Here is a 27,240-nt window from a genome sequence, read left to right on the forward strand (position 1 = left end):
CTGATGGGAGAAGAAAGGGAAAGCAAAGAGCCTGCAGTAAAGAGTCCTCCTCCGGTACACAGACCCACCTGTAATGTACTTCCACAATAGCTCAGCGGACACCAATCTCTAAAAAGGTTCTTAAACATACGTACTAAATCAAGGCTGAGTGGATCCGCTAAACATGCTGGCACTGGGGGAAAAGCCAGACAGCAGCCCCAACTCCTGCTTTTTAGGCGCAATCTCTGAAGTATTCGCTCATGTGAGGAAAAAACGTAGTTCTGTGGGATCTGATGGGAGCTCAGTGCTGGTGAACCCTTCCAGCCTGGTTTTTCCTCCCCAAACCAGCCCACGTACCTCTCTGGTACCCGTTGGGATGCTCCTGGTGCTCGGAGGAGGCACGAGATGGCGGCGCACTGCGGCCTTCCCCTTCGGCCCACGCCGGGGTCTCTGCCACCCGCCCTCCTGCCTCCTCCTTTTGGCCTGGTGGCGGTGTGATGTCAAAGGGCCAGCTCCCAGCGTGTCATAACGTCACAGTGACAACACATTAATGTCACCATGCCGGCTGGGTGCTGCTCCCACACACCTTCACCCTCCTTTTCCCCTTCCCTTCTGAGAGCCTCCCTGGAGGCGCATGAGGCAAGCCCATGCCCCGAAGCTCACTCCGGCTTTGTCTAGGCTTCCCAGCACTTTAACTAACTTTAATTGCTCCCCAATTAGCCGGAGCTAGCTAACACATTTGTAAACACCCGTCTAGACGCTCCACAAACATTTGTTCTGCGGCATGTAGGTAAAACAGTTAAGTGGATACTAAGGCAATTAGGCGTAATCTTATTACTACCCTTCTCTCGCATCTCCTTTGCACCCTTTGCTGAAGCGCAGACCCGAGCTCCTCTGCACTTGCAGGACTTTTTTTTTTTTTTTTTTTCCGAAAGCCACTACAAAGGTACACCTTGGGGCTATTGCATGCAAAACCCTGATAAGGTGCTATTAGTACCCAGTCAACTTTCAAAGACAGAGTGCAGCGTGGTTTCATTGCAGCCGGCGCTCAACGCACACAGAATCCGCTAAGCGGGTGTAAAAAAAAAAAACACCTTCCGAGTTTCACAATTTTGATTTATATTCTCTTTAAAAAATCATTAGGCAGTAGATTTTCTGGTGTTCTTTGTACAGACAGACCCCTCACCCCCTTTGTTACGGCTATATATCAAAATGTAAGGTTTCGACGTGACATTCACACTGCTGGTACTCCAACACGCGCAGCAACACGTTCCCCTCTGATTTTCTTTCAAAGATGCCTTATCAGTCTTTATATATGATCATAATATGGAGCATATATCAACAGGATTCTTCCGAGCCGGGGAAGAATTGCAATCTCTTGAGCTTTTTCACAATCCCACATGCGAAAAAGCAGGATGAAGGTTTCTAAATAGAGTAGCAACCTTATTCGTCCACCCCACCCCTGAGCTACCAGAAATCTGTAGCTTGTATCCAAAGGAGGAGAGAAACTGGCATTAGGATGTAAAACATCTGTTTCTACAAGGTCCTCAAGATACAGGGCAATGGTGTTTGGTGTTTTTTTGTTTTTTCCTTTGTTTTTCTGCAGGTCACAACTCACGATACAACCTGCAGATGAGCCACTCTGTTACCTCCTCCTCAGGGCTGGTAAACCAGGTTCAAGCAGGTTGCAAAGAGCTTACCATTGATGTCACAGGCTGGGCCTCCTCTCCGTCTGACAGCAATGACCCTTTTCTGCAAGCATACCATTTGGCATGCTTTGGATGACCAAACCTCATCCTCCTATAGAAGTATTTCCCTAACAAGGCAACTCACATCTGAACTCAGAATGGGAATGGCACAGAGTTTGGACCTAGCCCTCACAAAGCAAACAGTCAATCCATCACTCATCCCTCAAGGCAGTCTTGCATTTCTGTCTCGATAGCTTTACACACTCGTGCTGTCTCTCTATATATTCTCTGAATGGCTAAAGTCTCCCACAGTGTCTGGAGATTAGCTGCCATGTGCCAGATTCACACAAAGTCCGTCCCCCAAACCTGTCGCTGCAGTGCCTGCTCTGTGACTGCTTCACCAGATTTCAGCCTGGTTCCAGCCTTCCCAGATAAAATGCCCAGTCCTGCTTTCTGCACATCAGCATAACTCAAATCCAGCTGACTTTCCTATCTATCTTCCTGCTCAGTTCCATCTCTCCCTCTTGTCCATCACTGGGCTAAGCAAAAGGGAGAGAGCCAGCATGGTACAGAATATAGAGGCTACGTAGCTATTAGTGTTTTGCTTTAACAAACAACAACTTTTGGGTCCTGAATGCATCTTCCATTTGTAAGGGAAAAAAAAAAAGGAAAGAAAAAAAAAGGGGGGTGACCAAAATCACAAATATTTATCCTGAATGCCATTCTCACTCTTCAGTACATGATTTTCACCTTACAACTGACTGAAGAGAGAAAATTTCAAAATTATTCACAGAGTTTTCACATTTTCCTTCTGCATAGTAAAAAGAGAAAGAATTTTCATGTTCCTATCATCCAATATTTCGGTTTTATTCCTTGAAATACCCCAAAATGCTTAATTTCAAGCTGTTTTAGCACTAAGATACGTTTTCCCTTTGTCTTAGAAAAGCCTAAGTAAACCTCCATTCCTTGTTACTGGCTGTGCTGTGCAGATGATATCTCTTATGATTTAACTCTGCTTTGGCAGAAGGAAACAACACGTGTAGCATTCTGTTCTTTTCTCTGAGTTGAACTGTTTGGAGAAGAGGGCACAAATCACACGCACACCCACCCACACCAATCAAATACAATAGAAAGAAGATGAGCCTAATGTATTTTGCAACTACTTAGAAAATAAAAAATTCAAGTCCACTAAAACAAACAAATAAACAAAAAGGAAATTTTTGCTTGGGTCAAAACTTCACTCAGAATCCTCCACTTTCATTTTCCTGATAGCAGCAAAGAAAGAAAGATTGTGAAATTGTATTTTTTGCACCTAAAAAATTCCAAACCTTCTTTAGTTTTAGCTACCTCCGGGTGCTCACCAAAGCAGTTCATCTGCGTTTCAACAGAAAGATTTTGAGCCTAGATATGCTCTGCTGCACACACCAGCTTCAGCGATCAGAAATCACTTAATTCATTTACAGTTATTTGGTGCCGAGGGAAGACACACTTCTGGCCATGCACCAGGGGATTCCAAGACCTTGGTAGGAAGCACTGCCCTGCCTTGCTGCTCCTGAGTGTCGTGGCAGGGTGTTGCTATGCATGCATGGTCAAGTGAATGAAAGGTGTGGGTCAAGTCTGCTCTCAAAAGAAGAAAAAGAAAAAAAAATGAAATTAAAAGAGAAAAAAAGAAAAAAAGAAAAAGTGTTTTTAACCTCATGGCAACTGTCAGAAGCTATCTCAAGTGGAAAAACATCGCACTGATAGCGTACTTTGGTTTTACCACAAGATAAACTTGGTGATGTCAGCCCCAGGCTCAGCTAACTCCGATTGACCTGACCTAGATTACTTCACAAAAAAATCCTCTGTAAAACAACCTGATTTTTCTGTATCTTTTGCTTCCATTAACCACTTACTCAAAAGTAAAAAAAGAAAAGATGACAATGACTTAAAATGCACCAAAGTCATTTCCCAAAGGTGATAACTTCCCCTTCTGATGCTAACAAGCAACAAGCCTTTCCCACATCAAATTTAAGTCTGTGACTATGAAGCCAAAAACCCCCTGCTGCACTCTTGCAATGCTATGTAGCAATTTATTCCCTGGATCTAATCCCTAACACCAGGATCTACTCTGCTGGTTTCTCTGCCAGATCGCCAGGACACGACATTTCCTTGGTGTCCCACATGCCCTGGGCAGAACATAGATGACATATCCTGACCCCATGCACATAGAGGGCCACAGCGCTGCAGTCAGCATGGATGAACATTCATTCAAAGGAAGACAACATTTAACCGAGTGACTTTAGAAAATGCAAAGGCCAACCTTTGAAAGAGGTGAAAACTGCAGTCTGCTTGTACCCCGAAACGCATTGCCCTTGGCCCAGGCAGTAGCTCTGGTGCAGGAAACCGAATGTCGCTTTTGGGAATGAACAGCAGCTCTTCCATTTACATATATTAAGCCATAGAAATGCAGGAGGTATTATCATTTGCCAGGCTTGTTTGCATAATGAGGAACTCTCAGGAGAAATTTCTTGAAGAAGTGTTGCCGTTAACATGTGGTGTTAGTGGGGCATTTCTATTCCATCCCTATCTCCTCCTTCCCCCATTTACACCCCTCATTGGGAAGTTCTTGCAAGAGCCCCTTGGAACAACCCTCTGGGAAGGACCTCCAGGGATGGGGCATCCACAGCTTCTCTGGGCAGCTTGTTCCAGAGCCTCACCACCCTTATCATGAAGAATTTCTTCCTAATGTCTAATCTAAACCTATCTTCTTTTAGTTTAAAGCCCGTACCCATTAAATAAAGTGACCTGAATGCTCCTGCAGAAACACACTTAAGGAAAGTGGCAGCAAGAGGGGAGAGATGAAGCAAAAAGGTTTCCAAAAAAAGCAATCAACATTGCAGAACCACTGCCAGCATCCCCTTGGACCTAGCTGGTGATAACACAGGCAGCAGAAGGAAGAGAAATGGTAATTTCAAGTGGAGAGCTCTTGGTGTTGCCCTGACTGATGGGCCTCAGCTTTCTCCTTCCACTGACTCAGATGTTTTATTGGGGCTGGAGGTGCCAGAAACCCTCTCCCTCGTGAGCTGGCAGCACTGAGGAAGGGAACCCTGTGAGTGAGACTCGCTGGCTTCTCCATTTCTTTTCATTTTGTCACCAGACGTTTCTATTTAAGCTGCTTGGAAGGATATCTCAATAACAGCCCTACCGGGCTCAAGGAGATAAAGGCTGACAAGGAGCACATCTCCCTCCTCTCCCCTGAACATCACCCTTGTGTCAAAACATCCAGTCATGCCGTGAGGGAGACAAGGAGGAGCAGGCATGCCCTGGGGCTTTCTTCCCACCTTCCGCCACCCCTGTGCCACCTCAGCCAGTGATGGAAACAGAGCTGGTCATGAATCATAGTCCCTGTAAACTGGCTCAGGCAGTTCAGCAGCTGTGGTGCTAAACCAGCCTCAGCAAGGCCTGAAGGGGCGGCCTACTCCTCTCACTCAGGTTAGAAGGCAAAAACATACAAGCACCTAGGCAAAATACCTTCAAACTCATTGCTGCAGGTCCTTTTCATTCCGGGGGACTGCACGGCTTTAACACAGGGTCCTTATCTCTGTACACTCCAAAGGAGCCAAACTTCAGTATGAAAAGTGCATACCAATCCCCCCAAAAACAAACGCTAACAGGGCATAGGGCACCTGAGGGTACCTCTACATCTGAGGTACCCCAACTGATTAGCTCAGACAGCACCCCTACACAATGCTACATTGCACATATGCTAGGCACATCTGAGCTGCCCTTACCACAAAAGTCTTCAGCCAACTTTCAGGTACCACAGCCAAAGGCAAGAGATGCAAATAAACACAGCCTGTCCTCGCTGTTACACTGCCAGTGAAAGAAGTGCTGTCATTTCCACAAGGGTGTTGTGTAATTACAGGTAGGAGTGGGAGGTTTTGCCTGTGAGCAGCAGGGACGGGAACTCAGGCTCCATACCCACGGGCCAGATTTCAGTCCCAGCTCTGCTTCTGATGGCTGCGTGGATCTGAGCACTTCAGCTTCCCTTGCATAAAATCGAGGATGATGATTGCTGTTGCAAGCCATTCTGCTGTCCTTGAGCAGAACGCACTGCACAAGTGCTCGTTGCTGGTGTCATGCTGGCAGGCTGTGTGCAGTTAATACAGCTGAGCACAGTCAGGCTGGATGGGGTCCACGGTGCCCTGCATCAGTGCCGGTGTCAGGCTGTGCATGCCAGGCGATGCCTGCCGATCCCGACCCAGTGCAGCTTGCAGACAGCTGTGTGCAGCTGTCACATCATCTCCGGAGGAGGCTGCATCTTCTGTCACATTCCTCTGCATGCTCAGCAACACATATGCCCGCTCTGGGTGGGGATGACTAAGTGGGATGCCTATTTAGATCCGACTATCTCTGCGTGCGTCTCTGCATGCACAAGTGAGATCTGGGTCAGAAGAATCTGTTTCCCCTTTCCCAGTACTCTACACAAAATCCCTGTACCCAAAGTCACCTTTACAGGTTGTTTTGCGAGCCCCTGACTGAAACATCTGCTCCTCTCCCTGCTTTGCTGAGTGAGAAGAGCCTCCCCAGAAAGAAAAGGAAGAAGCCATTAGCTTAGACTCCAAGGGAGAACCCTTGAGCAGCTCAGAAAAGCCTGTGCCAGGAGGAGGACACTGTAAAGTGAGAGCAAGCCAAGGAAAGGCACAGATGGGGCCAGCTCCACTCCAGTTCTCAGCTGCCTTTGCTGCACTGTGCACTTAATATTCGTACAAGGTCTAATTTATAAACCCAGCTCGTGTTTATAAACTCCGCTGTCCTAATGGAAATGAAAACATTAATACAACCCGAGGATTCTTCACTTTCCAGGTTTTAATTAAAATCATAGGCGTTAAGAAGCAAGAGTGTCTTCGTGGAATACAAGTCTAATGAAGTATTTCCTCACACAGCACAAATCTCTGTGTGCAGTCCCAGCTTGCTGGCACCGGGTGCCCGAAACACCGACCCCCCTGGAACCAGGAGTTCGTGTCTTGAAAATTAGAAAAACAAATTATCCTGCAATTTGTTTCAAACAAATGTAGGTGCCAAGATGGAGCGAGAAAAAAAAATAATAATATTAAGTAGGGAAAAAGAAACCCCAACAACCTCGCAGAGCCATGAAACGTGATATCTTAATTGACTAACTAGAGGCAATTGTCACCAGGCAGCGTGCTGGTTATGGGGAACTGGATGGGTCCTCTGCAGGAGGAGAGGGTTCAGGTGGGGGAGCAGTGTGTGACAGAGAAAGGGAGATGGGGAGGAAGGAGCAAAGTGAGAAAAGGCAGTACGAGAGGTTAGGAAAAGGGAAATTAAGGACACTGGTGAGGCAGGTGGAAATGTAAACACAAGAACATTGCAAGGCCAGATCACACAGACCTGTTCTCTCTCTCTCCCCCCCAGGGGACCAAAGGAAAGCAGGAAAGCAACCAGTATGGAGTGACCTACATGTGTAGACAAAGAGGATGTGTTTGATCTTTGGCAGGTATAAAGCCGGGTGAAGGTCAAGGCTGGTGGCAGAGCACGACATAGAACAAAATGTAGCTCAGCAGAAAAGGTGATCTCTGTCCACCATCATCCTCTAAGGAAAAATCTGTGCTCACTCCAGGTCTGCTTCCTACCCCACTGCATAATGGTGCCTGCCTTGTCATTAGGAGAAAACACAAAGAAAAGAGGGAGGAAGCCCTGAAAGACGAAGCCGGCATGAAAATAACATTAAGCAATGTAGAGATGCAAGGGCCCTAGATGGGAAGACGGTGATTTCACTTCTCCAGACCCAGGTCCACCTCAAGGAAGCGTGCTGGCAGTCCTCAAGCTGCTCAGCATTTTGACAAAAAACTTTTGTGGATTTGGTTTCTCCTTAAAAGCCCGTGTCTCAGTCTTGGGGAGCTAGAGATGGCTTTCAGGAAGAGAAGTGTAGGTGTGGCCTGTGCTTCTTTCAGGGCTCTGAATGTTTCCGCTAGCCCAACTTTGGTTTGATCTTACTTCTAAAAGGAACACACATTGCATTGTATCGCAATCAGTAGGTTGCTTGTCCCGTATTCTTTTCACTGTAGGCCAAGTCCACTTGCTTTACAGCTTCCCATGACGGTCCTATATGCTTGGTTAATTCTGTATCATGGAGAGATTTAAAAAAAAAAGGAAAAGAAAAAGACTTCTTTCTGCCTACTGTTCGTTTTCTTTAGCGCTTGTCACCTTGGGAGACAATGCAAATGCAGAAAGACATTGGCCAGAAAAATATGACTCACAGCTAAGGGAGCTGGAGTAATCCTGTCCCTCACCTTACAATTCTGGGGTCACTGCATGAAGCAGGAGCAGAGGAGCGATGGAAAAAAAATGGATCATTCCCTCACCGAACATTGTTCAAGACCTGAATATACTCCTTTCAGTCCCTGATCCAGTCAATACCGCACAGCTAAACAGCAAAGACACGTCTTGTTTCAGACTCCCGTGCTTCTAGAAACAGTGAGGTCTCTAACAGGAAGCTCATGAGACAGGATTTGAGGGAAATGGAAAGACTCCTGTGAATCTTGGATGAAACTCCAAGTTCCTCTGTCAGGAGGGGAAGCAGATGGCGCTTTAATCCCACCAACTACGTAATTCTAGGTTGGCATACACACTGTACGTCCACCCGTCAGCACCAATACTACGAGCTGCAACACCTTCAGCTAAAAGAAAAAACCTTTGGCTCAGCTGAACCTGATGAGGGTGCAAGAGGAGGCAGGGTTAAGGCACAAGGGAACAGGAGCAAACAAAGGAAGCTGCTACATTTAAGGAGGAGGCATGCTTTCTGACTCTTGTAGGCTGCTCTACAGAGTGTTAATGAGGCCAAGAGGGGAACTGAAAGCGTCACTGAGCTTTGCAAATTGCTTCCTACTTACTGGTCTGGTGCAGGCAACTTACTTTTATTGGGCTACTCTCTTGGTCAAGGTCTGCTCAGTTTGTATTATTTCCATCCTGGCAATAAAGGGGAGGCTTTAGCGTCATTTAAAAATGCAACAGTGCAGAATCAAATGGAGATGACCTTGCAAATCTGGGGGGTTATAAATCAGCCAATGAAAAGGAACATTGTGCAGCACTAAGAGAAACAGGGCAAATATGTGCACTTACGTGTGCTTGACTAATGAGTTTATATTTTACAGCACCTTCTCTTAGAAGATCTCAAAGAGACTTAAAGTAAATAGGAAAAACAAAAACAAGCAAAACCTCTGGATGCCTGGTCATGCGTTCACAAGCTGGGCTCCCAGCTGACTACACCAGTTGACACTGTCCGGTGACCGGGACCGTCATTTACACATGCCCAAAAAGAATATAAAACACTAAGAAAACTAAATTCATGATATCGCTCCCTTGAAGTGACACAAAGATCTCGGAGTGGCTTTTGCACAGACCCAGATAACCCCATGGGAGGACGGTGGAGACCCATCTCCACCATCTCAGTACAAATCTGGTGTCCTCCTTAAGGGCTTTCTCTGGGATGGCACCATTAACCTCTGTATGATGGAGGACTGGCAGTAAGAGAGATCTTACGAGTTTGCTCCGTTCCCTTTGCAAACAAGTTCTTACTGTAGATCTAGCTAGCAGATAAATATCCTGTCCCAGTCATTGCTTAATACCTGGGCACCCACGGACACTGCCCTTAGTCCCTCAGGTTAACGACTGACAAGCAGAAATATGGTGAGACCATGGTCATGTTTAGTCACAAAAGCTCACAGAAAATTCACGGAGACTTATGCAGCTCTTGTAGGCTGGCCTGACAGTATCAGAAAGCAAGAGATGCCAGCAAGTGACTCAGCCAAGACTGCAGCTACACAGCAGTAGCAGTACTGGGGACTGCCCTTCATCCACTGGGAATTTAACACAGACCAAAAATAAACTGCTAATACTGACACCGTGATAGTTTATCTCAAGGCAGTGACTGATTGTAACACGTTTTTAAACCTTAGAATATAGATCTCTCTCGTCATCTGATAAATCTGAGTGATTTATATATATATATTTAATAGCCTTGGACCTCTCTTCTATATATGCCTATGAAAAGGCCACCATACACATCTTGTTGTTTTTTTTTTTTCCTGTGGTGAGTTAGGAGAAAAAGAAAAGGAACAGGACGAAGACATTTGATTTTGACAGTATCTATCCTGGCATCTCATGCCAGTTATTTGAGAGAGCTAATGGAGAGCGATCACAATGCCAAAGAAACACGAGCAGACAGAAAGAGCTGCTAAGGAATCAGAGTAAGTTGCAAACGTATCCAGACAAGTGATTAGGAACCTCACCTCCTACCGACCAGAAGCCAGTGGCTAGGTTCCTATTGTGCTCAATCTGGGTTGGGACAGACCTTGCCTGTGTCTGAGATGCCCAAACTCCCAGAGAAACCTGGGTGTTTGTTTACAAGCAAAGCCGTATTTCGATTTTGCATGCACCAGTTTTAGCTCAGGATGTCGTTTCTAGGATTCCCCCCTAATCCTGGTGAAACCGAAAAGCCTAAAAAGACAAGCTAAAACTCGGCCGTGGCATTTTCATGAGTGGCTGTTTGTGGGTGTGTACATTGAAAAGGGGCAAAAAAGGACAGCCCCCAAATGGGAAAGCTAGTCCTAACAGCTTCAGGACTACAGTTTCTTGATTTTTCTATTTCACAGTTGGTTGATTTCAAACATTCTAATGGCTGCTTCCTACCCCAGTGCCCATCTGTCTATTTTAATAAATGTTCTTGGTAGCACCTACCTGGCAAGCATTCGAACACCCAGCAGCGCAACCAAATTTCACCCTAAATCAAGGGGCTGGAACAGCAAGCTCCATGGAAATGATGCAATCATCCTTCTCCCACAGCACAGGCACTGGCAGCAGCAGATAGACAGATGGGTAAAGCAGGCAGATAAGAAAATGTGATGGGCCAGCCCCGTCCCTCCCTCTCTCTTTTGTTCTTTCTGTTGAGGTCTGAGCGAGCAAAGAATGGGTTGCTGTAACACCTGAGTGTCCTGTGCAGCCATAGAGGTCTTCTGGGTGGCAGCTGGAAAGATGCAAAGGTTCATCAGCTACCTTAGAGATGCCATGAAATAACTGATGCACTGAAGACACCAGGTAACAACAATCTGCCTCTTGTTAGGGCCCATTTATTATCTTTGATCTGTCTGAGCTTCTCTCTGGATCTAATCAGGGGTGATGGATGCTAACCCATGCTCCATCCTTCTGTCTCCAGCTGTGCTCCCTCTAATTTCTCACAGGGGACCCAACCATTCCCCTGCACGTCCTCCGTTCTGTGTGCATGCGCTGGGACAGGAAGGCGATCAGGTTCCTGCAGACCAGCTTGTGACATAGCTGAGTCACCAGGGATGGGTACAGGAGGGGTATATCATCTCCTTGTGCTCGGAAATATGGACACTCACCTGCTGTTACAAAGCCATGGGAATTCTTCCTAGCACCTTTCGTCTCTCCAGGGTCCTTTGCATCAAATACATGCCAACACTGCAAGAGGCACTACTAACTTAAATCAGAGGTGAGTGAAGAGATCAGGCCCAAGGAGAGCAGTGAAGCAGTCCATTTAGCAGGGGCTGTAGGTTGTTCATGGGCAAGGAAAGGCTGCTTTTTGGTGTAAGCCTTTAAACTCCCTCCCTACCAGGGTCAGGTGGTGGAAGAGCACAGAAAACAACTCAGGACGCAGTCAAAATTAAAATTCAAGTAAATATTTGTCATCCTGGAAGAGCTGCCTTCACCCATGGCCTGCTTTCTTCCACATTTCCCTATCCTCTCTTTACCCCAAGAGGTAGCATCCCCGCGTGGTCGCTCTTAACATGGTGGCAGAAGCAGCCCATGTGAACCCTTCTCCTGCTACTGCCCCAAGGAGATGAGTGTTTGGTTAAGTCTTGGCATTTCACCCTTCATCAATACTAAAATTTAGCAAGAAATGTGTACAATGAAGGCTTATGTCTTAGGCCTTTTTCTTATTAATCCTATTACACTTGTCTTTATGAGCTCTCCAAGTTCCTTTTACTCCCTCCGGGGCTTGGCTGCAAATGAGATTTTGCATCTCAGTGTAAAATAACCCGAACATTTTTCTATAAAATTAAATAAAAATCCTCCATCCTGGCAGTACATGCCCAGAATCCAATTTCTGGAGTCTACATCTTTCCAAGTGCTGCATTGTCTTCTCAACTTCCCTTAGCTTTGGGAACTTGTTTCTTTCATTCTGCCTTGATCAGTATCACAAAGAAAAGTAAGGAGCAAACTTTAACCAGCACAGATGAATGAGAAACAGAAAATGTGAGACTAAACTACAGAAGCCTACGACATTTGGCGAATCTCCTCATATTATATGTCTCAATTTTCCAATGTTCAAAGAGGTAATAGTGATAGTCCTGCTCTGCAGTGCAGATGGGCTGACTCATTTCGCGTGTGTTCAAGAATACTATGAGGTTCTGTTACAACTAATAGTATCTACAAGTTTATTATTGTGGTTACATGCCATGTGGGTAAGTGTTTTGGCTTCATCTGGACTTTGCAGAATCCTCCTAGCTTTGCAAAAACTGGACTGGGAATTTGTGTAGTTTCCCGAAAATCCCACCATCTTCTCTTTCCTGTCTGGCAAAATGATTTTATTTATTTTTTTGACAAGAGGCCCTCAAGAACTAAGTCCTGGTGCCAGATATGTGCTTATGTTCAACAAGGAAGCCATGCCTGCTCCCAAAAAGCTTATCATAATGACAAGAAAAAGCAAAATGAAAAGTATGTTAGAATTCTTAATGCCATCTAGAGTTAGCCAGGCAGAGTTGAATGGCCAGAAATGAAAAATAATGGGTGAGGAAAGTTAATAGCATCACTTCCCAGAGCTCTGGCTGCTTTGAATTTCATCTTTTGGAGAAAGGCAAGTATTGCGTGGAAAGTAATTCCTGGCATATCAAGGAAGGGGGATTTTTACTGTACCATGTTTGAACTGATTTGGCACTCTAACATTATCATTTACCTTTGATCTGTAAAATCTGAATATGTTAGTAATCCCCCAGCACTGCTCATAATTTGAAGCCTTTAATACCCAATGTGGCAGGATGGCTTGGGATGCAAGAAAAAAAAAAAAAACAAAAGCAAGCACAAGTTGCAGGGCTTTAGAGGAACACTGACCTCACCCATAGGAGCTCCTGTTCAACTCAGAGCCTCAGAACTTCCCCAGCAGGTTTCCACCTGCACAAGTGTATTTCTGTTCAGCCGCTGCCAGCATACCGCTGTTTACCATAAAAGTTGACATTTAGACTTGAAAAATTCAGGAAGGAAAGGGGATGATTTAAAAATAAAATGTAATTTACACTAATTATGTTGTTACATAGGATGCTCTGCAAAAAACATTAGCAAGTGAGATCATGTCAGCAAAGCGCAAGATGAACTGTATGGAAGACTTTCACGTCCCCAAGTCAGAAAGCTGTGGCTTCCTGCTGCTTTTCATTTCTTGGCCAATCAATGCTTCATAAAGACTTTGAGCATATAGCCGGAGTACCTCTGCAGTCCTAATGTCTGCAGTATCTAAATAGGAAATCAGCGGTAATATGCTGATATGCAGAGGAGCACACAAGCACTCACTCCTGTTACAATGCTAGGCACAGACAAAGTGAGGCAGTCCTGAGTCACCTGTAGCAAAACAGTCAAACCAAAGGGTTCCACAGCTCAGCATCACATCACTGACCACCCTTCATTTCACCTTCAAACCCTGAAACTGCTAAAAAGGAGATAAGCACTAACTCACAGAGTAGGACAAGCATTATTGTGCACTCAGCTTCCTTGACCCTCATGACCAAAGAGTCTTGGCCAGTCCTCTCTCCCAGTACTCACACCGTACTTAACTGGGAATTGTGCACATCTGCCTTGCAGTTATCAAGGGCCACCATTAGTGACTGAAAAAGGGTACAGCAAATTCACAAATATTCGGGTAGGCTGGGAAAAACAGTTCTTCAAATAACATCACCATAAGTCTTGATACGATGTTAACGGATCTCTCAGTGCCTTCAGCCCAGATCATCTCAATTTACATGTCAATACCTTTCAGTTTGCTCTCCTGTAGCTGCGCTGTCTGCCTGGAGGGGAGAGGGGAGAACTTGCTTTTGTCGCTATCCCTGGCTGATCCAGCTCAAGTATTCCAGGGGCTGCATAGAGGCCACTTTGCCATTTAAAACTTGTGTGTAATCCATACCAAGCCTCCCACCTGCACACACATTCTTACCCTATAGCAGACTTCATCTTATGCAAAGTGGGCCAAGATTAAAGCAATCTTGGAGACAACCATTTCAGTAATCCTGTAGTGAATGCAGCAATAGATAATTTAAGCCTGCATATTTTGGAGGCGCACAAGCTCTCTCAGGAATGTGGGATGAGGCAAATAGCTCCTGCCACACATTTCCAGCCAGGTTTTCTCCAACATCTGTGCTCCAATTCAGGCAGCAAGTTGCTGCCCTCAGAGTCTCTGCCATCCAAGAAATGATCAGCTAACAAACAGATCTGACACTTATATAATTTACATTTTGCAGTATACAAAATCTCAAAGATAGGCTTTGGCTGTTCTCTTTGTGCTTTTTTTTTTTTTCCTTTCCTGTTTTGTTTTACAAAACTGTTCACCATCAATCTATCTAAACCACTTCACTGACCACAGGGGCCAGGCAGCTAAGGACTGTGATTATTTGTCAAAGCCTTTATTGTGAAAAAAGCTGACAAAAGTAATTCAACAAATTTTTTGACAAATACATTTGAAAATTGTTAGGCTACCTCAGTTAACCAGATGAATAATGCGAAATGATATGAGGTGAATAATTTATTACAAAATATGGGAAAAAAACACTATATAAATTATTGAATTAATATTATTTGACAAGTGCTTGCCCTTCCCTGAAGTGCAGCTTTCTCTGTGATGGAACATAGCAGCTGTTTAAAAGCAACAATAGTTTAAGGCAGCAAATGAAGAAGAATTGCAAGCACTGAGTGAGTATGAGATTAGGCAGAATGTAATTATCCAGATTGGAATCTGGTTAAAATCAGGAAATAAGGCAAAGTTTCTCATACAAAATATATCATCCAGTAACGACCACAAGTGGTAGAGATACCTTCTCTTGTTTTTCAGCCAAAGTGGTTTGTTACTACCTCCAGAATTATTCCTTTCTACCTTGATGATGGGGTTTTTCCCCTCCCCACTCCGCGAGGCTACTTTCTGCAAGCCAGCACCCTGGCAAAAACCCGGAGGCGTAGCAGCCAGACTGGGCATAAAACAAGGCTAAACCAAATTCACCTCTGTGCACAGTTTGAGTTCCAGCTTCCTTCTCCTGTTCGCCAAGGCTCAACCCTGCTCGGCAATACAAATCAGCGCCGAGAGACATCTAGCGGCTGCATTTTGAGTTGCAAATGGGTGTTTGAGGAGCTCACCCGTGGATGGATGGAGGGAAGGAAGGGCACCTCATCATGAACCTCCAAATCAGAGCAGACCTCTCCCGAGGTACCAACCCCACCCGTCCTCGAGTAGTTTGTAAGAATTGATGGCAACTCGGAGCATCAGTGGTTGCAGATCTAATGTCTTTTGAGGCAGCTCGTATTTTGGCCGGACGGAGAGAAGTGAAAAATGATGAATATTTGCAACGTGCAGAGCTCAGCTCTACATGTATTAGCTCGTGGTTTCTATGTCAGTCCTGATGAGTTAGGAAGGGCCGAGCACCTGCTTTTTCCCAGCTCTGTTTCCTTCATTAGTCTTATGGCCAGCAGGATGCCCTTACTCAATGCCATGGAGAAGCACCCTCTATGGTTATTAGTGTGCCTCCAGGAGCTGTTAAAGACACTACCAGCTCCTTCCAAAAGGGCAAATCATAACTGTGACACCTCGCAAAGATTTGCTTCTCGTACCTAAGAGCAGGAGCCAAGCTCGCCTTAAGTTCCACAAGAATTATTCGGGGAATTTATGCTCTTGGGTCCCAGCTCTCGGTCACCGGCAGGGAAACGCAGGACCATGCGGAAAACAAAATTTACAAATCTCTGTCACCCTATGGGAGCGTTGCGATACTCCCAATTTACACACACACTTTGGATGTGTAAATATTTCAGAGCTGCAGTTTAAGGGCACCAGTGATTTGCACAGCACTATATATCACGGCTTCCCAGAGAGCACAGAGCTACTGAAAAGCAGCACTCGAGTCGGAGGTGGATTTAACATTAGCATCTCAGCACTACACCCGAAGTTTGATTGTTTATGTACATCATGTCAACTGATTTAAAATCTATATTTACACACACCGAGATGGCCTCCACTCATTAATAAATTAAGACACTTGTAAACCACTGGATCTGCAAGCTGGCTTTCTAATTTACTAGCGTCTGGGTATCAGGTTGCCCACCCTTTGTAAGCAAAAGCTGCTGGGCGGAACAAAGCTTTGCTAAATGCTCCACACGGCCCCGTAGCTTGTCCATACACCCCTTGCACTGACACTCCTCGCACCTCACCTGCCTGAAGGCTAAAGAAGTCTTTTTGTCCCGAGGGTTATTAGCCTTGGATCTTTTGCCAATACTCCATTCAATCATTTAGATGAGCTTAATGATAAAGGTTAGTTTTTCCAAGAGGAGGCTGGAAACCTACAGCAGTATGGTCTTGGGGGCTAAGGGCTGTGCAGCGAGAGAGCTGCTCACGAGGGCCCCTTCTGCCATCAGCTCTCCAAGCTCATAACTGCCTTCCTCCCCTGTGCACGAATGATGAAATATTAGAGGCTCTGATCTCTGCCTCATTAAATAGAGAATATTCTCACTCTATCCTGACCCGCACTAGGGCCAGTTTAAGGAGCAATCCGTCATGAGATCATTAATACAAAGACTTGCTCAGAGGGCAAGGATGTTCATCCAAAATTAATTTCTTAACCTTTTCGGGAAGGACTTTGGAGAGGGTGTTTTACCTTTCCTAACTGGAGGGATCGGTTATATATTTCTGCACCACAATGATGATGGAGTCAGAGCCAAGAGGCCAGCACCATGCTGAGACTTGGCCTCTCCAACGCCTTCCGTGATGCCCAGCAGCGTGTGAGCAGGAGCCCCAGAGATCAGGAAGAAGAGCAACAGCCAGGGAGTGAAGCAAAGGTCAGGAAAAGACTGAAATGAATGTAGTTCAAACAGATCAAAGGCACGGGCCCCATAACAGCAGCTTGGCAAGGGGTAGTACAAGGACAGAGTAGAAAACCATGCCCAGAAGTAGACAGATGCTGTGGAAATTTTAATGGGTCTTTGCCATGCTTTCAGGACACAGATCCACACGTCAGACACAGTAAACTCACAAGTTACATGAGTGACAAATCAGGGGGACTTGCAGTGTTGCTCATAACCATGCTGCAATAAGGCCTGTCCTTTAATATGCAGATCTGCTGTGCTCGGTGTCTGAGCGCTCTCCCTCCTGTCCCTCTCTCCGCTCTTCTCCCACAAAAGGTTTTAATGACAAGAGATACCCACGGTCTGCTGACGAGAGCAAGCTATAAGGATGGATGCAGATAGAGAAAGAGAGGGGAAAGGAAGCCTCCAAGACATGTTTTCTCCAAATAGCACACAATCTACACAGACTGCTGCAGAAATGGGATGAATAATAGAATCACAGAATTTTCTCATCCCCTGTCGCTGTCAAATCCCATTAAACTCACTCCAGGTAAAAGGTGCATTATCGACACTGCTAAAACTACAGTACACATCGGGGTTACCATAAACAAATGAAAGAAGATGGGTGTGAGAGACGATAAAGACAAATCGCAAATCATCATCTTCCCAGGAAAGCATCAAGGATATATACTGAGGGCGAGGTGCTATTCCTGAGAACACATAAAAGCTATATCAGGTTAGGACTGGAGCTTGATATTAACCCCCTCATTACTGCTTTTTACCAGGCGTGCTTGCTCTGCTGCTTCTTTTGAGGCTAATGTGCTTTTATACCAAAGGAGATATAGACAACTGGATTAGTATGGGATTTAGGGAGCAGGCTGTGTACCAGGTGATGTGACAGCGAACAGCTAAATTTAATATGGCAGCTTGATCCATTATGTATTTTATTCCAAGACATGTCCACATGGGCACATGAAACCCGGACTGGATCTTGCATCACAGCAGATGAGGCTCCAGAAGTGTCAGATCTGGGCAATAAGATGAAGGCATTTTAACAACCATTTTTTCTGTCACTGCGTACACTTTACATGGCTTAGGCTTGTAAATGCACAGAGTCCTTGTTATAAACCACCCTGACCCTAAACTTTAAATAAAGATCTATAATATTTGGCACCTTCCTGGTATTTTTGCTTGTGAAGCATTAAGATCTTTGATCGGTTGGTACTGTTACACCCATTTCCAGAGACTCCAGGCAGGGAATCTGATACAAGCAGGGTTGCGCAGTGAATCAAGAAGGGAGCTGGGGACAGCACCTAGAGCTCCCACCTTGTTCAGATGCTTCTGCAACCTTTGGTCAGCTCTGCACCAGAAGAGAGACTTTATCACCATGTGGGCCTGACATTTCCACACACAACCAAAATCCTATTTTGACAGCCCTCTGTCTCAGAGGGGCTCAAACCAGTATGGGCCCCACCAAAGACAAAGTCTGTTGATTATTGCTCTTCCTCAAGAAATTACTGGATGAAGTCGAAGGCATGCACAGATAACCGTCCACAAGCTCTCTGAAACACCTCTCTGCTCCCTCCTGGATCCTATCCAGGTTTAACTTTGTACCTACCCACGCAGACTAATTAGAGGCGCCTTTTTATTGCTTTGAAAATATTACCTCTCTGCCCTACTGGTGATCTGCTGAGCTACAGCAACAGTTCCCAACAGGACCTCCTCGCTCACGCTGATTGCCGTGTGCTGTTCTCCAGCTCAGGACTCCCGTTCACAGCTCGACCCAGAAACCTAGATGTTGCCTGAGAGCACTTTTGCTCTTTGTGCCATCACTGATTTGAGTATATTTTGAGTAAATAAAGCCCTTGGCCATGGGTTTAGCTAGATGACAACAACACAGCTCATCAGCTGCTTACATACCGAGGTCAGCTGTCCTGTCCCACATCCAACCTTCTGCCATCCACCGCAACGTGAGGCCACAATAAGGCATGCAGGAAGGCTGCTCACCTGCTGCCTCACCCTCAGAGAAACTGTAGATACTAAGAAATGGAAAGCCTCTGTTATGTTTCATAATAATGATATGGAGAGGGCATGCCTAGTTTGGTACTAAGATGCCTTTTGCATCTCACTGGCCTGATCCCACCATCTCCCCGAAGCTTTACCAGCTCTAAGAGGGACACAGCCCAGTGCTGTTCCAAGAAGCAAAGAGAAGCCTTTACAGAAACAGGCTTTGCAATCATTCTCAATTCATTTAGCATACGGAGCAGCATTCTGGGTGTCACGTCTCCCAGCTGGTGGCCAGACACTACAGTGGATGCGACCAACTGGCCACGGTCCTTCAGCCTGGCAGAGCAGGTTTGTGTGTGTGCATGGCCGAGGCTCAGAGCACCATGCCCAAGTCCTGCGAGCAGATGCCAAGCCAGCTGAACCACAGAGGAAATTATCCCCTGGCCAAGCCAGGCAGGGGGATGCCAAAGTTTGGAGAAGAGCACCAGGCAGCCAAGAGGATCTTACACTGATAATAGTCGTCTTTCCCTAAAGATCTCATGTCTTGGTGAGACGGGAAGAAGAGTACACAGCTTTTGTGTTTTAAGTCCAGGCCAAGGGTTCAAGGGATGTGCAACGCCTTTTCTCACCTCCCAGAGAAACACAGGCAGCTTGGTCCAGCCCTGGGGACAGGCTAATGTGCCCAGCTCCTGGTTGAAAAATAAGTTTTGTTTAACAAATAGCTTCGCAATTGCTGCGCTGCTTTGTCTAAATGCCTCTCAGTGCCACTTTTTCTTCTACTACTAAAGGAAGGGTTGTGATCTGCTTTCAGACACCGCCGTGAGAGCCAGGGAAGCACTATGAGGATACGACACTGCCTAGGAAAAATTACTCGTGGATGCTGAGGACGAGGACAGAGAGGTTGTTAGCACATGTTCAGCCTAGAGAGCTCCACCCGTGGATGTGTCCCCATCAGTGATGAGCACTAAGGCCCCCGCAGCCTGAGGGGTGTGTTGCATTTAATTGCCTTGCCCATTTGCAGTTGTGTAGTTAATTTGTAGTTCCTCTCTGCCCAGAGTATGCCTGTGCTATCACTCCCATAGTATTACAGCTAAAGACACGATTGGATTTCCAGACAGGCTCCTCACTTTGAAAACACCAATGCCACGCTTCTGCAAGGCGATTATTGAGGGGTACTCTGCCTTTATAACACACCAAATGCCTGCATGGCTACACACTGATAACATGGAGCCAGCAGCAGCATTGATTAAGTGCCGCTGGCAATCTCACTTCTGGAATAGCAACACTACAGGCCACCAGTGGCCATAATACGGGAATAATTAATAATGATGCTCTCTAATGAACCTGAAAAAACCTCTCTCTTAGCCTTGCCTATCCTGCTCCTCTCCGTGAATCCTAAGAGGAAGCAAAACTCCCAGAGCCAGTGCCTTCAGGAGCACAAAGGCCAGTCTGCCTGCCCTGATCCCTGCCAGGCAATATCACTGCAGGCTGGCCAGGCAAGGGGACCACGTTAGCCACGTGCACTGAAAACCCATGAGGTATACGTTGAATGCTTAAGACCAAGGGGCTGAGCATGAAGGAGCAGAGGAGTGGCTGTCCTACAAAGCGCTGGTACTTGTACAGGTACTGGCTGGGAATGTGTCTATCCAGCCCTCATGGGGCTGTGCGAAGCAGGCTCGCCGTAAGACTAAGTGAAACACAAATTATGCCTTATTTCTATTGTATAAAATAGCTCTGAAATCAAGGAGTCTTTGTTTCTAAATACTCTGTCTTTGCTTCCCCGTGCTGGCAGTTCAAGCAATCAGGAGTCCTGAGTCTGGCTTCCCAAAACCATGGAAATGAGCTTTCAAGATTTATTATATTTTTTTGAATCACCATGTTGTAATTAGGTTGTATTTTCAGGCTTTTCATCACAACACGATAGTAGAAAACCTTCTTCAATGCCCTTTCACCTCCCTCCTTAGCTCTATACCACCCCCCCCCAAAAAAAAAAAAAAACAAAAAAAACAAAAACAAAAACAAAAAAACACTATAGAAGATGAAAATTAGGCTTCTTACTGACATACCTGCAGACACTGAGCTGGAAATGAAATGTGAAATGACTAAGGACTTGGCTAAAAACATGAGTCAACAGTAGAAAATTTCCCAAATCTCTGTCCAAACGCAGGCCGTGGCAATTCTTTATCTGCGATGGATGATGCTTTATTGTGCTACACTTGAGCTCTTTCATGCTGCTTTCCTCTCCTCATTAAAGACATTCACGGGGAAAACCTCTGGACGTTCTTTGTGTATGAGGGAACAAAGTGTCCTCTCCCATGGAGGCAGAAGACAGTATTAGCCAAGCTAAAAGGCCCGAAGTGCCACCTAATTCTAAAATAACAGGGAGTTTTACCTTGACTTATCTCTCATAATCCTGAGCTATTTGTCCTTAAGATGAAATGAAAGATATATCCCATCACCTCCACTGCACGCAAATATCGGAGCTTGTAAAACTACATATTGGCAACGCGGGAGATCCCCTCCCAGAAGATGGGGATCAAGCCAGGTGAACAGTGACTAAGAATTTCTTATTTTTTCAAAAATTCCCCATATTACGCCTGAAATATGATGCCCATTAATGGCATATGCAGCAGTGGGAGCCGCGATGATTTATGAGGCCAACAAATCTCATGCCTCAGGAAGCACAACAATTTCTGTGGGGCTCAGGAAGGGAGCCCACAGGCTGTAGCCTTATCCCGAGATGTGCAGAGCCCTCGGCCCCCTGCAACCTTGCAGCAGCTCTCGCCGCACCTCTTGCTTGTCAGGCAGCTCCATCCAGAACCCTTGGCAGGAGGCTGTGCCAATAAATATATTTGCTATTGGCAGGGTATTGCTCTCCCCTGAAATATCACGTAGTTGACCATTAGAGAAGGCAGAGCCTGATCTCGTATGTCAAATCCCATACTCCCGTGAAAAATGAAGGGGCCACTTTGCTCAGCTCCTCTCTTCTCCCACGTATCCAGCCAAAACGTTGTCACAAGTGAAATGCCACACACAGGGCTTGCTTTGCTCTGGAAATAACAGTACCCTGACGCAGCAGAGAGGAGTGGATTGGAGAACGGGAAGGGGACAGAAGAAGCGTGTGCCTACTTGCCCACCGAAACAGCTGAGAACTTCAATTTGAGGCCTCTCATCAGCCCTGACACAAAAATTGCAGCATCAGTTAAATCATAATGAGTTAGTGGAGCGTTTGATGTTCGCAGACTGGAGACCAGGAGCAAAAGTGCAGGTCCGTGCAGTTACCTCGCTATGTGCAGGCGCGGGGTTTGGACCCCAAGGTTTAAGTTCAAGAGTTTCAACAAGAAACTGAAATGTTCAGGGACTACATAACAGAGGACAAAGCTTTTCCTCTGCACAGTACACGAGCTCTCACCAACCCCTGCCAAAGGTGACTGAAAGATCTTAACATGCAAAGCCTTGTTTTGGGCAGGCATTAGGTGACACATGGGTAGTTAGATTAAGCACAGATAACAGTGGGAACAAGCCCCCAAACCCTGCTTTTATGATCATTAATCGACTTCCTCACTGTGAGGGTAAAGATTTCTGCTAAATGACAGTGAAAAAGGGGAAGGGAAGGGAAGGGAAGGGAAGGGAAGGGAAGGGAAGGGAAGGGAAGGGAAGGGAAGGGAAGGGAAGGGAAGGGAAGGGAAGGGAAGGGAAGGGAAGGGAAGGGAAGGGAAGGGAAGGGAAGGGAAGGGAAGGGAAGGGAAGGGAAGGGAAGGGAAGGGAAGGGAAGGGAAGGGAAGGGAAGGGAAGGGAAGGGAAGGGAAGGGAAGGGAAGGGAAGGGAAGGGAAGGGAAGGGAAGGCTCATGCACCAGGGTCGGCACAATTGATTCTGGATTTCAGCCACTGTATGGCCTGATTTTCCCTCAGGATGAGTCAAACCCTGGCCAGCTACAACACATCAGCAGAAGAGCCTGCAACCATTTCAGAAGAGTACTTGATCTCCTGGATTGCCCCAATACAAACACTGCTCAACATTTGCCTCGGGATAGATGCCAGGAGTCCAAGCCAGCCTTCCTGACCCTTCCTTTCCAAGCAAGCCCAGGGTTTGTGGCATTTCTCCCCATGAAATACAGCAGGAACCCCTGGACCTCTTCTCTGGTGGGTCTGACTACTCAGGAAGCCAGGCTCCTGCTGCTGGGAGCACCACTGCCACCAGCAACAGCAACAGCAATGTGAACTGTGAGCCACAGGGAGCTTGTTTTCTGCAGCAAGGGGTGCTCACGAACCCCCAGGCAGGCAGACAGGTGCTCGGGGGAGAGGACTAGATTAGCTCACATTGATAAATGCTCTGTGTGCTCTGATACTCTGAGAATCCTTTTTTTTTTTTTTTTTTTCTCCTCCTCCATCCCCCTCAAACCTCAGCCTCCTCCCTCATGCCTGGTTTCATCACAACTCCAGATTGCTCGAACAAGCTGCCTGATAAGCCCACAGATGCCAACAGGAAGCAATGATGTTACAATAAGTGTCACAGGGAAAATGTCAACTGTATCATTATAATGAAGGTCATGTCTCCCTCACAGAGAGCTCAGGGCTCTGCACAACTCACATGTTGTTATTAGGTAGATGCTGACATGTGTAACTCCTACCTTACAAGAGTCACTGCACAGGGAAGAGTGAGGGTGCGTTGGCTCACGAGTGCTCTGAGCTTCAGCCTCCGTAGTAGAAAGTGCAGAAAGAGACAATTAACAGGCATTACACAGGTGGGAAATCACAAATACTCCGCTCCCAGCTCCTCACAACAGACAGGATGCATGTGGGATAACAGGGCAAACGCTCCATGTGCAGGCTGGCTGAGGTGACACCAAAGCAAAGCACAAAGCTGGGAGTGGGGCAGGTACAAAAGCAACCAGCCTCCGTCCCAAAGTTGACGCTAGTAAATGGCACTTGGATACTCCGTGTAAAACAGCTCGCTGCCTCCCTAATGTAGGGAATCTCCTCCTTTTAAACCGAGCGATAAAAATGATAAAAAGTAGACTGTAAAAAATAAAAGCCTTGAATTAATACTCTAATGAAGTTTTATTATTTTTCTAAAAAAGATTTTGCTCCATGATGAGGAAATATATACTCTCCCTGGCTCTGGCTGGATGCAAGGAAGTGGTGGCAGGGGCAGCAGGGGACATTTGTGCATGCACACGTGCACGAGATGAAGCCAGACATTGAATGCTGAAGCCTTTTAATTCTCTAGAAAGACACCGTGTTCTTTCCCATCTTCCCTCCATCTCCAAACCTGTCAATATTTTGCTCAATAAGGGCTAAGTTGGCAAGGATTTTTGCATGCACACACTTGCACGCACGCACGCATAGAGCTGGTGGGAGAATATCTGAGATGTCTGACTAATGCATTGCATGACAAAGGATAGTCAGCGATCCACAAGACTGCCAATCAGCCATGCCCTGAGGGAGATGGTTGGGGAAGGGCATTGCTCACAGACCCCCCAAGACCTCAAATCAATATTTGTGTAAAGGCAGAAAGTTGTGCAGGAGCACTATAGAGGAGTTCTTCCATCAGAAGAACTGGAGATGGAGGCATCCAGCTCTTCAGGGGGCAAGAACTACGGTAGCGTTGGTGTATCAGCACACTTTGGGGTGGCTGAACGTGATTTTAGTCGCCCTCCAGTCCAAAAAGCCAAGGGAGAGGTAAAGCAGTGGGACCAGCAGGCTGCAGTTCAAGGATAATTGCACTTCCCTATGATACCGGATTGCAATTTCTCTGCTCCCTCCCATTCCCACAGTGCTGTGGTGTATCCCCTCCCATCAATTTGTTCCCATATGGGCTGCTGTGAGGCCAATTTGTAGGCTGGGCTCAGCCTGGTACTTTTCACTGCAAACTGAGTCCACTCAGCTGCTTTAGGAAAGGCTATCTTGGGACTGAATATATAGGGGAACACACACCCCCATGGCAAGCTGTTTGTATTTTATTTTTATATGAGCAGGAGAGCCCTGTTTTCATCTTCTACCCATAGGGATGTATTCTTATACCTCTATAACTAAAAGAATCAACGTCAGCATTTAACAAGCAGTAGGTAAGCATGGTGGAGATGCTCTGAGAAGAAACTAGGATGATTTGGCTTTAATTCTCCCCTCCCTGGCAAGTAAGCTGTAGGGAGACAGGAGGATTTTTTACCCTTGTCTCTACTTTTCCATCCTGGGTTGATCCACCTTCCCTGTTTGGTGAGAGCTTTGGAAACAGCATCTGAAGCTCAAAGACAACCTTTGAAAAATCCCTCCCGTCTGAAACCCAGCACCAGGGCACACCTCACACATTCTCTGCAGAGAAGGCTGACAAAGCTGCCACGTCCTGCCCCAGACTGGACACTACTTCAGAAAGAGATGCTTAGTACAATACCTGCTGTTTCCAACAACCACTGGTGCAGCTGGAGGAATCTCCAGAAATGGTTAAATTTGCTTTGAAAGATCAAGTGGGCACCATCTTCCCCACCACTGCACCACCTTGTTACATCTGCACGGTCTAAGCACAAAACAAAAAGATGCTTACATGGCTTGAGATGGCTCAGGTAGGGAGAAATCAAATGAAGCATGCTCAAGAGAGAAAGAAAGGGCTGAGGCTTTCCTTCAGTATAGGGAGGAAGTTGAGAAAGAGGAAAAAGTGGTTTTGGGGTTTGCCAGCAGCCACGTTCAGCATAATGGATTTCTGAGGACTGGTCTTACTCAAAAAAGCGATTCCATGGGAAAGCACAGCCTTTCCCCTCATCACCAGGAAGTCACCAGGGGGCTGGGGCTGCTATCATCCCAAATGACTTCTTTTAGGTCCTGCTGACGTAAGAAGGTTAATCTTAGTGGCTCGCAGATTTCTTACTTGGCTCCTGATCTGCAAAGTAATCTGAAATTGACTGCTTCCTCCATTTCCGCCTCTGCTTATTTATTCACTTATTTTAATTTGAAAGAGGATTTAGTGATTCGTGGAAGGCAGGGATCGATAGCACCAGCATGAGCCAAGAACAGCTCGGAGCAACATTCGTCGCATGGCTTCATGATCGACAACGTGCCTCAGCCCTGACCACAGCGTGCCCACGGCCAGAGACTTGCTTCCCTGCCCTGGGGCAGGCCAGGCAGTGCCCCCGCTCTGCCACAGCCCCTCCAGCTCTCCCAGTTCCCTCTCCTGCCTCCAATCCACCTTGCGTGAAGACTATAAAATGCAAGCCAGAAGGTGAGACTATGGGCTTCCAGATGATAAAATTAAGATGAGATCCACCAAATTCATTTTTATTTGCAATCATAAACCAAGCTTCACTTTACAAGACAGAGAAATTAAAAAGGAAAATGAGAAAGAGTTCAAGTGCATCAGTTACAGGTTGTTAATAGAACCAAAGTATTTTGTACGATTTATATTTTATGAAGCTCTATTTCTGTGCTTTGTACAATAGAGCATCACAATAAATGATTTACCAACTCAGTAAAGGATTCAGCAAACTGATCTCAGCTCATCCTTCAAGAGGCCAAAGAGCCAGGTCTGTGTATGCTACCACTCCCCCAAAAAAATACTCTTGTGCATTTTAAAACTCTGAAAAACAATGAGCAGTCCCGAATTTTGTTATCTGAGAAATTTCTACTGCATTTTTTCAAATCTTACAGAATAGTGTGCTGCTAGAAATGAAGCAATTCCTGCTGAAAATGACAGGTAATGTTTGAAAATACCTACTGATTACAACTTTCTAGTGAAATACAACTTCTGAACATCAGAATTTTTGATTCCCATATTTCTGACAGGAAAAAAAAAATAATTACTTAAAAGAAAAAATAGAATTATTGTTATTTTTCCTAGAATCCTTTTGCAGCTTTAGGCGTTTTCTCTGGAAGTCCTCAGCTAACTCTACTCCTTCAAAACATGCCTCAGAGGTGGGATTTGCAAGGCTGCTGAGAGGGGGCACGCCAACCTGGTCACAGGTATCAGAAATAGAGGGCACAGAGAGAGCACAGCTCTCGTGCCGTTCTTGTGGACACATTGGAAAGCTTGATACCTGCCCCTCCGTCCTGCTAGGCCGATTCTCTGCTCTGAGCAGACTTTGCCTGGATTAGAAGAGTACCACGGCAATGGCCAGCGATGTTTTTTATGATCACTTGTCTCTCCTTGGGAAATGGAGTTGAAATCTGAATAGCCACGCAGCCCTGCGCACCACTTGGCTAAAGCAGTGTCAGCAAGGATCTTCAAATCCTAGGGACCAAATGCCTTCTTGTCAGCAGGCCTGGAGGCAACCAGCACTTTAGGCAGGGTCATCATCAGCAAAGCACCATGTCTCAAGGTCTGCAGGAAGGAATGTGAGCCCAAAATGGATATTGAATGGGAGCTGAAAAGGCAGCTGCCAAACCCAAGGGCTGGGATTTGAGGTGAATGCGTTTTACCACTGGTTGAGCTTGTTGCTGTTTTGGTGCAGTTAGCTCCTGTCTGTCACT

The sequence above is a fragment of the Aythya marila genome (assembly GCF_965140915.1).
Source record: "Aythya marila genome assembly, chromosome: 1".
Lineage (NCBI taxonomy): Eukaryota > Metazoa > Chordata > Aves > Anseriformes > Anatidae > Aythya > Aythya marila.